Here is a 14,036-nt window from a genome sequence, read left to right on the forward strand (position 1 = left end):
CTTCTGCCACTACACACACACACACACACACACACACACACACACACACACACAGAGTCTGTTGTACATGACTATCCTCCGAACCACACAACTACCATAATTGGGAGTTCAGCTGTGTGCCCTTGGAACAGCTTAGCCTAGCTGGGCTGGTTGACTGTTTGCCTGGCCTCCTAGAAGTGTGGGGAGTGTCACAAGACTGTCACCTGTTTTTACTGCCTCTTTGGGGAAGGGCTAGAGTACATAGGCCAAGAAAGATAAGGTAGGGGCCTCCATCCAGGTGGCTATGGGAAATCCCTCATCCCTGATGAGGAAAGACTCCTGGGGTACTGCCTTTTGCAGGAGGAATGCCCACACTTTTGTGAGGAACCCCTCACCTATGCTTTGTAAGGAAGCCCAATAAAGTCACCGTGCATCTGTTTGTTGTTGGGGCCTTAGGAGGAGGGAGAGATGTTTACATTTCCACAAGGGAAGGAATTCTAGCTATAGGGCCCAGTCCTTCTCAAGGGTCAACTTCATGAGTATGTGATCTGTCCTGTTGTCCTGACACAAGGTTTAGTGGTTCTCAACCAATGAATCACAACCCATTTAGATTGCATATTGGGTATTCTGCATATCAGATAGTTACGTTACTATTCATAGCAGCAGCAGAACTACAGTAGCAATAAAATACTTTTATGGTTGGGGTCACCATAACATGAGGAACTATGATACAGGGTGACAGCATTAGGAAGGGTGAGGAACCCAGGGCTCTGGAGGCTAACACTTACTGGGCTGCTTCTGTCATCAGATTGATTTCACTAACGATTTCATCTTTGAACTTGCGTTTTGTAAGGGAAATCTGATGCAGAACCTTGTGCTGGTGCAGAGGAAATAGAGAACGCACGTCTACTACCATTTCCACTGGTCCTTCAAATGTAAAATGCTGGTGTCCTGTGAACACGGAACGTTGAGGACTGTGGATTTAAGCGACATCCAGATATGTATGAGGTAAGCATGCTCCACTGAGAACTGAGGAAGTAGGACACAGCCAACCCAAGAGGCCGTGAGCTCCATCCAAGCAGAACTAGCTGCCTGAACCCAGTTAAGAGCAACTAAGGATGCCTTCGTGTACTTTCTTACTCGTGGTCACTTCCCAGAATTCACTAATTGATGACACTAAATGAAGACACGGAAGGAAAGGACTTTCTCACACAGCTCTGTGCCAAAGGTCCGGTGTTGGCATGCAAAAAGAGTACATATCAAGAAGTGAAACAGAGGGTGCTTTGTTCTGCGTTCCCACTGTTCCAATACAACAAAACAATACACATATATATATATGAGCTGCAAAAGATGAAGAGTGCAACGTCGCCTATGAGTTAAAACCTCTTAAAACTGCGTTGCAAACTGGCATAGGAAAAAATAGATGAATTGTAAAGCATGTGACGATAATTTAAAACATTTGTTTTTCTTTACTTGGAATACTAAATACCACACAAGAATCCCATGACAATTCCAAAGACAGATGGCAGAAGCAAAGACATTGCTTTCTATTTTTCTACCACCTTGACAATCTTTCCTGACTTCATTTTGTACTGGGACTAGCAAATGACAGGTCATAAGCTTTGACTTCCCTTCCTCTTGATGCCCAGTAACAGTCCCATTCAGCTGCCCTCTGAAGCCACTTCCGCTGGACCCCCTCCTCTCCTTCGCTGTCTTGGCTTTCTTGCTTTATCTGCCTGGCAGTTTATAGTCAGCCCTCCCCCATTTTTGAGCTCTGCATCTTGAAGTCAATCAACCACAGGCTGAAGGTACTCTACTAGGGGAAACCCGGGAAACCCGAATGGGCGCTGAGCACACACAGACCTTCTTTCCTGGATGTTAATCCGTTAATACAGTATAATACCTATTTGCATAGCATTTTAATCTGGAGGTGAGTTACAGGTCAAAGAGGGTTAAGTGTTGGTTACATGCAAACACAATACCATGTAGCACACAGAGTCACATCTGTAGTAGATCCCAGTAGCTGTGAGGGACTCTGGGATGGTATCCATCAGTTTTGAAATTGTCATCTTCCCCACATGGCCTGTCATGAAAGGTGGGGGGTGGGGTGGGAGGGCGGTAGACTTTGAATTTTAGCCAGCTGTGATTGGGGCCAGAATGCCTGGGGACTTCATATAGCGAACACAAAGATTTAGACTGCAGGGCTAAGTCGGGAGGCAGAGGGGCAGCCCCCAGGGATGGCTGTTGGGTTAGTGAGATGATTTAATGTTCCACCCCCTCAGAAAAATCTGTCCACAACTTCGTGAGCCTTCAAGAACTCCCTGAGGGTGGATTCTTTGAGACTGTGCCCACTCCATACCTCTAATTCCCCATGGCAACTCCTTGCCATAATCACCATCCTTTTTATCTGGTCAGTTTTAACTTCAGCTCCATTTCTCCAACTGGATTCTGATTCCCCGGCACGGTAGCTGGAAACAAAGCTCAGTTAGGCAAGTAAGACCTTCACATCAACCTAAGAAATCTAAGCAGTGTTCACAAACGCAGGCATTAAGAGACAATATTTTAAAGCTCGACAGGAACACAATAGCCATACAAAATGTTAAATAAATATGCATTCAAACTATTTGCACGGCTGGTAGCGCTGTGACCCAAGCCCACTCTTGTTGGGCACCGTGTTTCATACTCTTACTTGCCCAGTAGTTCCGCAGGAAACAAAGGAGTGGATTGCTTCCTTGGCGGGAGTCACCAGATTGAAATTCATAGATGGGACAGGAGGATGGCTCAGGTGTACTATGGTCATGGGTTTTTGAAAATAGCAACTGTGCATCACAGGTCAGCCAGGATGGACTTGGGATTCTCTGTTCCCCTAGAATATCTTCTGCGTTCCTGAGCGTTCCCACGAAGACACTGTGTTGTAGGTTGTGTCACAGACTCTGCTGGTAACCTCTTACCACCACCGACCAGCTCTCTCAGTATCGGTTCAAATGAAATCCTACCAGCTCTCCTTGTTTTGAGTGTCGAAATTATGGAACATTGCTGCAGCCAGTCTAGCAAATTGTTGTGTCACATGACTTGTTTAATACTTTATAAGTGACTCTTATTTCAGATTTTTCCCGGACAAAATAAAAACACAAAGACAAAACCATCGGGACAAAGGAAAGGAACCTTTTGTCGTTTTTGTCGCTACAGATCATTTTCAGTATGTACCTTGCTTGAGAAAGGATATAAAAAAAAAAAATGGTTCCGAGTTATACGTTGGAAAAGTAGTAGTAAAACGTCCAGGCCCCTGAGGGCCTCTCAAATTCACCTTCATTATCTCTATTCCCATGCTGTTCACAAGGCTTGGCTCACTGGAATACCTGGGCCCAGCTGTAAGCTGTCTGGCTTACCTGCCCCTGGTTTTCCTTGCGGCCACCAGGGGGCTGTCTGGGTGGAACAGAGGCGGAGAAGCAGCAGCTTTCCTCCAGACCAACCAAAACATCCGAAGGCAGCTTTGGAGCAAAGCCCAGGAACTCGCCTGCAAAACAACCCTCACTCTAGAGCTGGCAAGTTCTTGGTGAGGCTTCAGTCGGGGCTAAGATTAAAACACAGATTTCTTGCGAAGAATCCAAAGGGCAACCGAGTCTGTGCAGGCCGCTGGGAAAGGCAACATTCTCGCCCCAAAGCGGCTAACCGTGGCTTCAGTCCCGCTGAAACCTTTCTCTGCGCAAGCAGGGAAAGCTTCGGATTCGCCACAGTTGTTAGTTTCGTGGACAGAGGTGTCGGCCTCTCTCCCTTCTCCTTTCCTGCCCAAGAGACGCTGGGGGGGGGGGGGGGGAACCTTATCACCCGTGGGAAATCTAGAAAACTCTTTAAAATAATCCAGACATTATTCCCTCCGTTGAGAGACCAGGCTCAGAATACTGCACTGTTACATGAGAACATTGAAGAAGGAATTTCGAGGCGTTTTTTAAACAGTGTTCATAAGAACAAAATTGTATTCTGTCCGCAAAGTAGTTTCGTCGCAATTGTAACTTCCCACTGGCTGCGTGTTCTCTGAGTACTCGGCGTTTTCCCAGTAAAACCTACCTCTGAGGCGCAGCTGGGAGACAGCCTGGGTCATCTGGAGCAGAGCACAGTCGCCCGCTCTGTTTTCTCCCAACCTGAGCGCTTGGCCTTCCGGACTTGAGGTATGGACATTTCAGAGCTGTGTGCTTGCAAGAACAGTACCCTGTTAGGGTAGAGATTATTTTTGTCTTCTGGTTTTATTTGTATATTACCAGGACAGAGACAAAATAATGGGTGTCCCTTTAAACCCTACTTGTGGAACCAACTCAGCACACTCTTAATAGGGTGTGCGAGGCGGGCAGGTCTGCTTTGGGAAAAGCAAGGCATTTTCCAGCGGTGTGGGGAGTACAGAGCGGCCAGAAGCCAAGGAGTATCTGAGTGCACCGTGGTACCGCACGCGCCACAGGTGGTTTGGGGGCGGACAGAGGAAAGCGGTTACACCTGCCGCGCCTGTCGGGCGGACCCAGAGGGTTGTGCTCCTGGAGCTCCCCTCGGTCTTTTGTCATTCTTCTCCCACCCCCACCCCCACTCCCGTCACGTTCCTGCCTCTTCAAGTACAGGAATGACCGCCCAACTCGAAGCTTCGCGCGGCTGCAGTTGGGTGGGAGGACGCGCGGCCACCAGAGCCGCAGTTATGTGACCCCAGGGAGGGCGGCGCACAAGGCGCCGGTACTGCGGGGTCGTGGCAGAGGACCCCCGCACCTTGGCGGCAGGTGCGCAGGCACAGGGCAAGCGAGTGGCGGGCTGCTCCGGCGGAGACGGGGTGCACTGCCCGGAGGCCATTTCGTGGCTGCGCCTCTGGCAAAGCCCGAGTGGCCTGAGCCTGCCAGGGCTTCTACGCGAATTGGACCAGCCGGAGGATTCAGAGGGTAAGAAGGTCAGCGGCTCGCACGCCGGTGTGGAGCTGGCACCCCAGTCTAGAGTAAGGCAGCGCGCTGGGTCCCCGGGAGGCGGGGACTCGGGCCCTCCACCTCGCGGCCCGCGCAGGTCGCGGCAGAACCGCCGCCAGTGTCCTGGGACCCGCGCCGCGCTCTTCGGCGCCAGAGGATAGTTGACAGGTCAAGGGAGTCGAGCTCGCGGGGTAACCCGCGCAGCACGGGACCCGGTGGCGGAGGGGGCGGAGCGGGGAGGAGACTGCGGCTCGGCCGAGCACGGCGCAGCCTCGGGCGGGCGGGCGGCCGGCGTGACGCGGCGGGATTAACTTTGCATGGCTAATGCGAGCACCACAGCGGAGGCCACCGGCTGCTCGGCCGCAGCTCACCCGCACGCCGCCTCGGGGCGCCACCGCCAGGCTCCTGGCTCCGGTAACGTGGCGCGGCGGGGATGCAGGGTGGGCGGGATGGGGGGGCATACAGGTCCTGCGGGCCGGGCGCGGGTGGCCAAAGCCGCGCGGTGTCCCTGCCGCGGGCCTCTGCGTCCGGTTCCTCTCGGGCTCGAGCACCCGGGTACAGGGAGCTGAAGCCCGAACCCTGCTAGGGGTAGGCGCCTTGTGAAATGGAGTTTGTCATCTTGGGCGCCGAACCCAGTGGAAGTTTCCGTGAGGAGGAAGTTGTAGGCATGAGGGTTCGGAAGAGGCTGACAGGCGCGGGGGTTGCTGGTTTAAAGGGACTGTGGCTCTCCTGTCCCCTTCTTTTTTGCTCCTGCCCGGGAACACGAGGGTTTGGAAAGGCGAAAGCTCCAGAGGTTAGAGTGCGCTGGGCAGTGCCTGGCGATTCTGCCTCTCACCGCCTCCGCGGGCTCGCTCCAGAGTCGCTCTTTAGCTTCTTTGCTTCTCTTGACGCAGCATCTTTTGGGGTCGCGCGGGTTGGTGATGATCCCAGTGGTGTCAGCCGTGCGCCCCATGATCGGGAAGACGTCTTTGGAGAGTTTCTGTTGCTAGGGTCATTTGTCATTTTGGAGGAAGATTTCCCGTGACCACAGTGGGATTATTATTATTGGAGCTAATTCTGAAAGCCTTCTGGTTTGTTTTTAAGAGGGAGGGGGCGGGTTGTGTTTATGTGGATTGTTTTTGTTTTTAATTAAAGGCTAGATGTATGATTTTCTCCAAATGGGAAATTCTCAAAGGGTCTATTAAGCATTCCTAAAGTGAGTCAAATAAAGAAAGGAGTACCTGGGCAGCCAAGTTCAACCTCCCTTTTTGCCCTTTCCACACACTTGGAGAATTCAAAGGCTATATCGAATCAGAAAATAACACCGAATGAATTCCCCCTTATTCGAGTGTGGTTGATCCTAGGTACTAGTGATCGGTTTTAAAGATCTGTTTGAAACTGAACAAATCAAAAATTCCTTGTTCAATGCATGAATAGGAGAACACAGCAGTTTTGTTAATAATGAATGCATTTCGTACCATAGACCCGACAGGCAGTATCTATATGGTTTGGCTCTGGTTCTTCCTGTTTGTTTATACTGTAAAGAAATATTGCCGATGGGTATTGTGAAGAATAAAAATTTCTTTATGGTTAAAAAAAATCTATGATTCATTCTGAATATTCTGGATGACTGATCTCTCTAATTCACTTCAGCTTGTTATTTCGAGTTCTGAGAGAAGTCATGCGCTGGGAACCATTAATGAAAAAGGTGTTTGAGTGGGAAGTATTGTGAACAGAGGCAGACGTTAGGGTGTTCTCACGCTTACTGATTGAGCTTCAATTGACCCTAGCAGAAAAATAAGTAAAAAGTGCTTTGCTTGGGCCATTTTTATGTGAAGAGATTGGTGAAAAGCAATTTATTGCTTGCCCATATTAACAGATACTATTAGAATCCTAATTTTAAATGAATCCCGAAGGTTTATTATATCCTGGAAATGGAAAATCTGCTTCATTTTGTGAGTAAAAGTAAATGATTTTCAGAACTGTTCTTGTTTGGTTTTCTTTTGTTTGTTTGTTTTTTTTTTTTTTTAAGGAAATAATTCTTGTTTTGTTACAATGTAAAAGCACAATCTCATTGACATGGGGTATTGGTGTATAAAGTAACTGGCACTAAGGGGACGGGGATAAATATTCGACCTCTCTGCTTCCAGCTTCTTTGTGGCAAACTCCGTTATAACAAGAGATGAGCTGCAACTCCCCTGTGATCCTGCACCACTGCAAAGGGGTGATTTGCTCTCCCTGAATATGGAAGAATACTTAGCACCAGTAGACACTGGGTAATTTTTAATTGAACAAATTAGAGATTGTGCCCAAACATTGTCTTCCCCCAAATGTCTTACTGAGTTCTTCAACCATTGCCACTTTGGACATGCCAAAACTTGATGATGTGTGAACACACACACACACACACACACACACACACACACACACACACACACACACACACACGTCAATCTCTGCATTTGTCTCTCACACCCTATTGCCCTCCATCTTGTATAATTAATTCTCCAAGTTTCTCCTGCCTGTGTAGAAATCCTCAACAGTACTCTTGCCTTACCCATTTCTAGTGCCCTTGATCTCTGAAGATCTTGACCTTTAGTTGCAGGCATTTCAGCAGAATCCTACTCTTTCCAGAGGTATTGTCAGACCAAGGGTGAAGCCCCAGACCCTGGACATTGCTGCGTGGATGTAAGGCCTTCTCACACCCTCAGGTCATGGCAAGGCCTCCAGCTCCAACAGCTCTGAGGGGACCAGCTGACAGTGGTAGTGTTTAAGCTATATGGTGGCTGGAGAGGGGGAAATTGGGCTCGCTGGGTCGAACACAATGTAGAGAAGGTCTTGGTGATAGATTTAGAAATAACTTGCTCATTACTGTGTGCTCTTAGCCAACCAGCCTTTGCCTATGATCTCCTGCTCCCTTGTGACTTTCATAACCATATTCTGACCCAGGTAACTGTGAGGACTAGTCTGCTATCTGAGTTTTCAAGTGACCAGAGTTTGGTGCCTAAAGGGTCATCTTCAAATTATTATTTATGGCATTTGTTGCCAACTCAGAACACAAGGGGATTGCAGTTGATAATATGGTACTTTATTTTTTATAGAGAACCAAGTTTTAGGAATGTATCTGAGTTATAATACATAATAAAAACATACCTTTTATTTTTACTAAAACCCTGCAAAACAGGGCTGAAGAGATAGATAGCTCAACAGTTGAGAGTGCTCGCTGTTCTCACAGAAGACCAGAGTTTAGTTCCCAGCACCCATGCTAGGCCACTCATAACTGCCCTAACTCCATCTCTAGGGCATCTGATCTCTAGGGACTCTTCTGGACTCCCTGGATGTCTGTACTTGGATGCACACACCCTCACACATATACATGTATTGTAAACAATATATAATTAAAATGACTCTTTAATTTTAAAATGACCCTACAAAATAATGTCAGTATTATTAATAGTGGGAGGGAGAGAGAGATCAATGTTTTGGAGAATGAAGAAGATAATTAGCTCCAAGTCCAAAGGGCTTACTGCTATAGCTTGATTACTTCAGTGCCAAGTTTTGTAGTAGTCAATTTAATAGAAAAACATGGCGGTGGGGGTGGGTGGGTGGGCGGCAGGTGTCTATCTGAAATTGGTATCTAGGAAAATGGGTCAGATGCCATTTGCAAGATGTTTGCCATGGCACTTGACAGAGTCACGGGAAATAAAGCGGGGTTCTTTATGTGGTCGCTTCTTTGACAAACTCTTAAAAGGAGACCAAAGCAGAAGGCATGATGAAGAAAAGAATCCTAATGTGAATTTCTCTGTGGGGCTAAGCTGCCGTGATCCAGTGGTCCAGGTTCTGACATAAGCCTCAATATTTAGAAAGAGTTCAGAAAAGGAGTGGAGTGAGTGGCCTACATGTTCGTTAAGCTAAATTTCTCCACTATCTCCAATATCCAGTGGGCCAGCTTGGCTTCCCTCTAGAGCAACTAGAGAGGACAGGGCATCTGGGTGTGTGAAAATGACCCTATAGCCCTAGACTTCCGGAGCAGAGACCCCTAATGCCTTGTGCCCTGATCTTTGTTGCTCTGTCTTTCAAGGCTGTCAGTTTCATTCTCTGTTCCACTTCTAAGTTGTGAGGAGAGCCTGTGTGTGGGCTTGCCCGTCCCCGATGCCGAGTGCCTAGAAAGACCTTGGCACGTGGGCACTGTTGTTGGAAGCAGATGGGTTGAGACAGGGCAGTGCTGCTTCTTCCCTTCCATGTCAATGTAAGCACCACCTTTCAACATGGCTTGGCCAAAAGTGAATTTCTGGATTGCATCAGGAGCCAGAACACGTGACTGTTTCTGTGCTTAGAACTTGAGCTTGTGTCAAAGCCAGAAAAGCACCGCATGGCAAGGGAGCCTCTTGTTTGCTTGAGAGTCATTTTCATGCCTTGATTTGCTCTCTCAGTCTACAGACATTTTATTATCTACCATGTGCCTGGCTCTGTTACATGCTTTGAAGTTCAGGGTGTAGCCAGTGACAGGTGGAACAATGTGTTTAGACTAAGCCCAACTATGCGGCAGTGTCTTCCACTGAGGAAATAGACATGCCTGTTGGACTTTCTTCTGAGACCCCATTGGCTGCAGGTGGGGGTGGGATAAAGTCACTTTATCTGTAAGAGCTGTTTGTCTTGTGGTGTAAACCCAGCCAGGATCCACCCATGGAAGCTAAGGGACTTGAATGTGTTCAGGCCAACACATTTCAGACAGAGCATGTTCACTTTCCACATTAAGTTCCAAAACTTTCCAGTGTGTTATAAAACTTGAGCAGATACCACAGGGTCACAGTCATAGGCTTCCATGTCCTTCCCTTAGAGATCTAGTCAGCTGACCGTTAGAGTGATGACCGGCTCCAGTGCTGGTGTTCTTGGGTCTCTAGTGCCCTGATCGCAGGGAGGCCCTGGAGACACTGTGTGCTGGCAGCTCTTGGTCAGTGATAGATAGCCCAATATCTGTGATGACCATGCTAGCGTTCCTAAATTGATAGTCAGAAGGGCCTGGATTTGAACCTGAACATTGACAAACATGTCTAGGGAAGCATCCTGTGGGCTTTTCATCACCACAGCCAAACATCCTCACAAGGCACACCCCAGAATATGTATCCAGTGGCCAGAGATGTCCATCGCACATTAAATCTGCACAATATGTATAATCTAGTCTTAAAACCCAGAGGCTTTGGCCAGAAAATATAACCTTGAATTTCTGCTAGGCGATGATTACCAAAATTAAATGATATTTATGGAGATGTTTTTGAAAGACCAAAAAACCGAAGGGCAAATTCATGGTCCAACGTGTGGTTTGAAGATGTTTCTGGCCTATACATCTGAAGTCCATTTTATCTTCTTCATAACTGGATATTTTCTTCTAGTTTTTATTCTTCTGGATCCTGTCTTACCAACAGTTGCTTGATTGCCACTTGATGGTAGGAGCATGCTCAACATTTAGGGACGATCGGATTAAAATAAATTCAATTACTTACTCAAGTTCCTGGAGCCAATGGAGGGCTTAAGAGGCACTACTGTTCTCTTATGTGGTGCAGAATTTAAGGAACTGTTGGAGCCTTGAATAGTAAGTCAGCTGAAGACAAACACGGAGTGCAAGTGGGCAATTGGAGGCCCCAGCATACATTTCTGTAAGGACAGCTGAGCAGCTAATCAAGGGTCAGTAAGGGACATTCAGGAACCTAGGGAATAGTCTGGTCCTTTGACATCTGGGCTTCTATGTGCTCAGGATGGCTCAGACACTGCCCTCCACCTTTATGTTTTCTTAGGGTCCAGCAACGTGCCTGGGCCCTGCAAAGAATGGCTGACGCTAGCAGCCATGCTATTCCCCGACCTGTTCATCTTTTTCTCACATTTCTCTACTGTGTGCATCAATGTCTCACCAACTTGCATGCCCAAGCTTGCAGGATCTGCCTCTGTGGCAGGCATGTGTCATATTCTCACACACAGAGGCAAAGGCACTGCGCATGTCAGAGTGTGCAGTGCCACCCATGCTGGTGTCCCAGGCCATAGGTCCTGCTATCTCTTTCAGTCCTTTCTCTGACTCTCGGGTGTGTTGGTGGAGCCTGTCTTTTCCTATTAGCTTGTCGGGTTCTTTTTCCATCATGTCTTGGTAACCCTGAGCGGAGCAACTTAATGAAAAAATCTCAGAGTCTGTTTCCACACTGGTATGTGTTAAGGATGTACAAGGGTGAGGAGAGGAGGTAGCTAAGCCTATGCCACCACCATATTCTTCAAGTGAGTGTGTATTCATGCGTGCATGTGTATGAAGCAACAGATGGCCACCGTTCCTCAGGAGAGAATGTGAGCCTGAGTGCTTGGTTTGCATTTTTAATAATCAGGCTCATTCATTTTAGTCTTCCTACATTTCATCGTGAATGGGACATGTTCTCTTTTTCATTAATTATTAATTTTTACATATACATTTATGTTATTACACATACATACAATAAACCACCTATACAAACCATGACAAACAACCAGGAATTATATAAATGTTATCTTCTTAGTGTTTTGGCTATTTGTATTTGACAGCCTTGAAGAAAACATCTCTCCTATCTTGGTGTGTCTAAAACTCTGAATGTAAATCAATCTCCATCACATCTTGTCATTATCAACTTAAAACATCTATCTAGACCTAAAAACATCTTAACCCCTAAACAACTAAGCTTTATCGTAAAACTAAGCGACCTGGTCTTCAACTCCATATGAGACTTGAGAAGGAATAAACTTGAGTGTGCTGGGAGTGCAAGTCAGTAGCTTCCCAAATGAGAAGATGACAGAGACAGCTTGCTGCCTGAAAAGACATGTCTCTTTTGATGAAAAACAAACAAACAAACAAACAAACTGGCAGTTTGTATGCAATACAGATTGATACCACCACAGAAGTATTTTACAATGATTTTAAAGTCCTGTTACACTAAAAATATAATAATAACAGTGCACATCCCTTTGTGACTTGTTGTCTAATGTTTAAAGTAGTAATTTGCACAAACCAGAGAATGGCCCACCCCTGCTCTATTTCCATTCACCTTTACAGTTCCATCTAAGCCTGTATACAATTTCTGCTATCTTCCAGAACCTGCAGGTCCTGACTAATGTACATATATCTGAAATGGAGCCACAGAAGAAAAAAGTAGAAGGCTACATACTTTGTCTGATTTTTTTCCCTTAAAAACAACAACAACAAAAACAACAACAACAAAAGGACCAAAGGAAAGGCATTAACACAGAATGCCGCTTAAACAAATAAACTATGGCCTTTGAAATTGATTTATTCTGCAGCTTAGTCCTTATAAGGAATTCAACAAATACCTTTACTCCTGAGGCCTTGTAGGGCATAAAATTCCATTTATTTAGGTTGCTAATTTTGTTGTACACTCTGTAGATACATAATTACAAGTTGAAGGTATGCTTGAAAATGCATTTCACATGTAATACTATTATTTAAGAATATGTTCTCATGATGGGCACAGTGGTATGCATACCTGTAATTCTAGCATTTGGGGTGCTGAGGCAGGAGAATCATAAGTTTGAGATCAGCCTTGTCTGTGTTTGTCTCAAACCAAAAACAAACAAGCAGATCACAATTGAAGTTTCCCTTGAAAAAAAAAAACTTTAAGGTATGCTTTCCCCCTGGAGTCTCCATCCATCCATCCCAAGTGAACTGAGTATTTGCTAGGTGCCAGGAGTGCCAGGTCAACCATTTAACGATCTTTGCTAAGGAAATGTGCAGAGCTTCTTGGGACACTGTACAGGAGGTGACAGTGTAGTGCAGTGTGTCTCAATAGCAGACAACATTAGTATTTAGGGCCGTATACGTCTTTAGTGGGGGACTGTCCTGTACACTGTAGGTTGTCAGCATCACTGCCTTCCACCCACTAGTGCAAGTGCTACCAGTTGTAACTGCCAAAAATGTTTACAGAGTTTGTATAGTGGGTCAAAGCTGCTATAAATAAAGACCACTGGCACAGAGATAAGGAGCCAGGGCTGGGTGGTAGGAGTGTGGGGCTTTGTGTCCTGGCTTAAGTTGGCTTCATGGAGTGAGTATTCAGCTTCTGCCTCTGTAATATGTAAAGATGCAGTACACAATGTAAGGCATGTCTGACATCCCGGTTCTCTCATGCTTTAGGTAGTCATAGAACAGAAACGCTGACAGTGGATAAGCACTTTCAGTATTGATAAGTCCTGCAAAGTGATCAGCACAGTGTCCAGTGGGAATGTGTAGCTAGGGATGGACAGAAAGACCAGGAGATAACACGGGAAGTGCAGATGGTGCAAAGCATTGTGAAGCCTGTGTGGATTCTGGTGCCTGTGGTGGACAGCAAGGGAGGCTGCTGGGCCAGGCAAACCTCAGGTGCAGGGTCATTTCCTGGCCAAGGGACGAAGACTGGCCAAGCCTCAGCTGTTGTTGTGGCCTGAAATCTTTGGAAACTGGCTTCAGTTTCTCCAACATGTGAGAATTTCTTGTCTTAATTCTGATCATATGCTTAGCAGGCTGATTTTATATTTGAGGGAATTTCAAGTCTAATCTGGAAAGGGATTACATGTGAAACTCTCTTTAAGATGTTTTCAAATGAAGCTTAAACACTTGTCTTCAATCTTCTCCGCAGTTATGTGTGACCCTAAAGGACGTTGTACCTGCACTTCTGGTGTCTGATAGAAATGTAATTGCTCCTTTGTGACCAGAGATAAACAGTGCTTCTGTTGTATTGGGACATTACTTAGTATTGAGTGCTGATATTGGGTCTGAGATTTTTTTCTTTAATCAAAATAATAAATGGGTGGTGAAAATGAATGAATGAATGATAGGATGGCATTACAGAAACATCACTTAATTACAAATAAAAGCAGTTTTAATAAATACCTTGGTTTACCAGAGCTTGAATTTCCTAGTCATAAAATGATAATTATGGGTAAATTAGGTAATCTTATTTATCTTTAGCCTCGGAGTTGGTAAGAATTTTCTGTAATGGTCCACATAGTGGGTATTATACATTCTCAAAACACACAGGTTCTGTGGAAGCTTCATAGGTCTACAACTATGGAGCAAAAACAGCCATAGATGATATGTAAGGAGATAGGCATGCCACATACCATTAAAACTTCATGGGA

At 46.1% G+C, this 14,036-nt stretch overlaps 1 protein-coding gene across 9 annotated transcripts in view; it reads left to right on the top strand.

The window, feature by feature from the left end:
* The first annotated feature begins 3,944 nt into the window (after positions 1–3,944).
* Thrb (thyroid hormone receptor beta) overlaps positions 3,945–14,036 on the top strand; it is a 327,017-nt gene continuing 316,925 nt past the window's right edge. For 2 of the 9 annotated variants that reach the window (XM_051140201.1, XM_051140160.1), the window contains exon 1: positions 3,945–4,148. The gene's annotated coding sequence lies outside the window, so the exon portion shown is untranslated. Of the gene's footprint in view, positions 4,149–4,579; positions 4,949–5,170; positions 5,331–5,484; positions 5,505–14,036 lie in introns of those variants that run through there. The other 7 variants (XM_051140185.1, XM_051140151.1, XM_051140218.1 and 4 more) reach the window with 4 other exon arrangements.

The sequence above is a fragment of the Acomys russatus genome, chromosome 3, assembly GCF_903995435.1.
Source record: "Acomys russatus chromosome 3, mAcoRus1.1, whole genome shotgun sequence".
In the NCBI taxonomy this organism is placed as follows: Eukaryota; Metazoa; Chordata; class Mammalia; order Rodentia; family Muridae; genus Acomys; species Acomys russatus.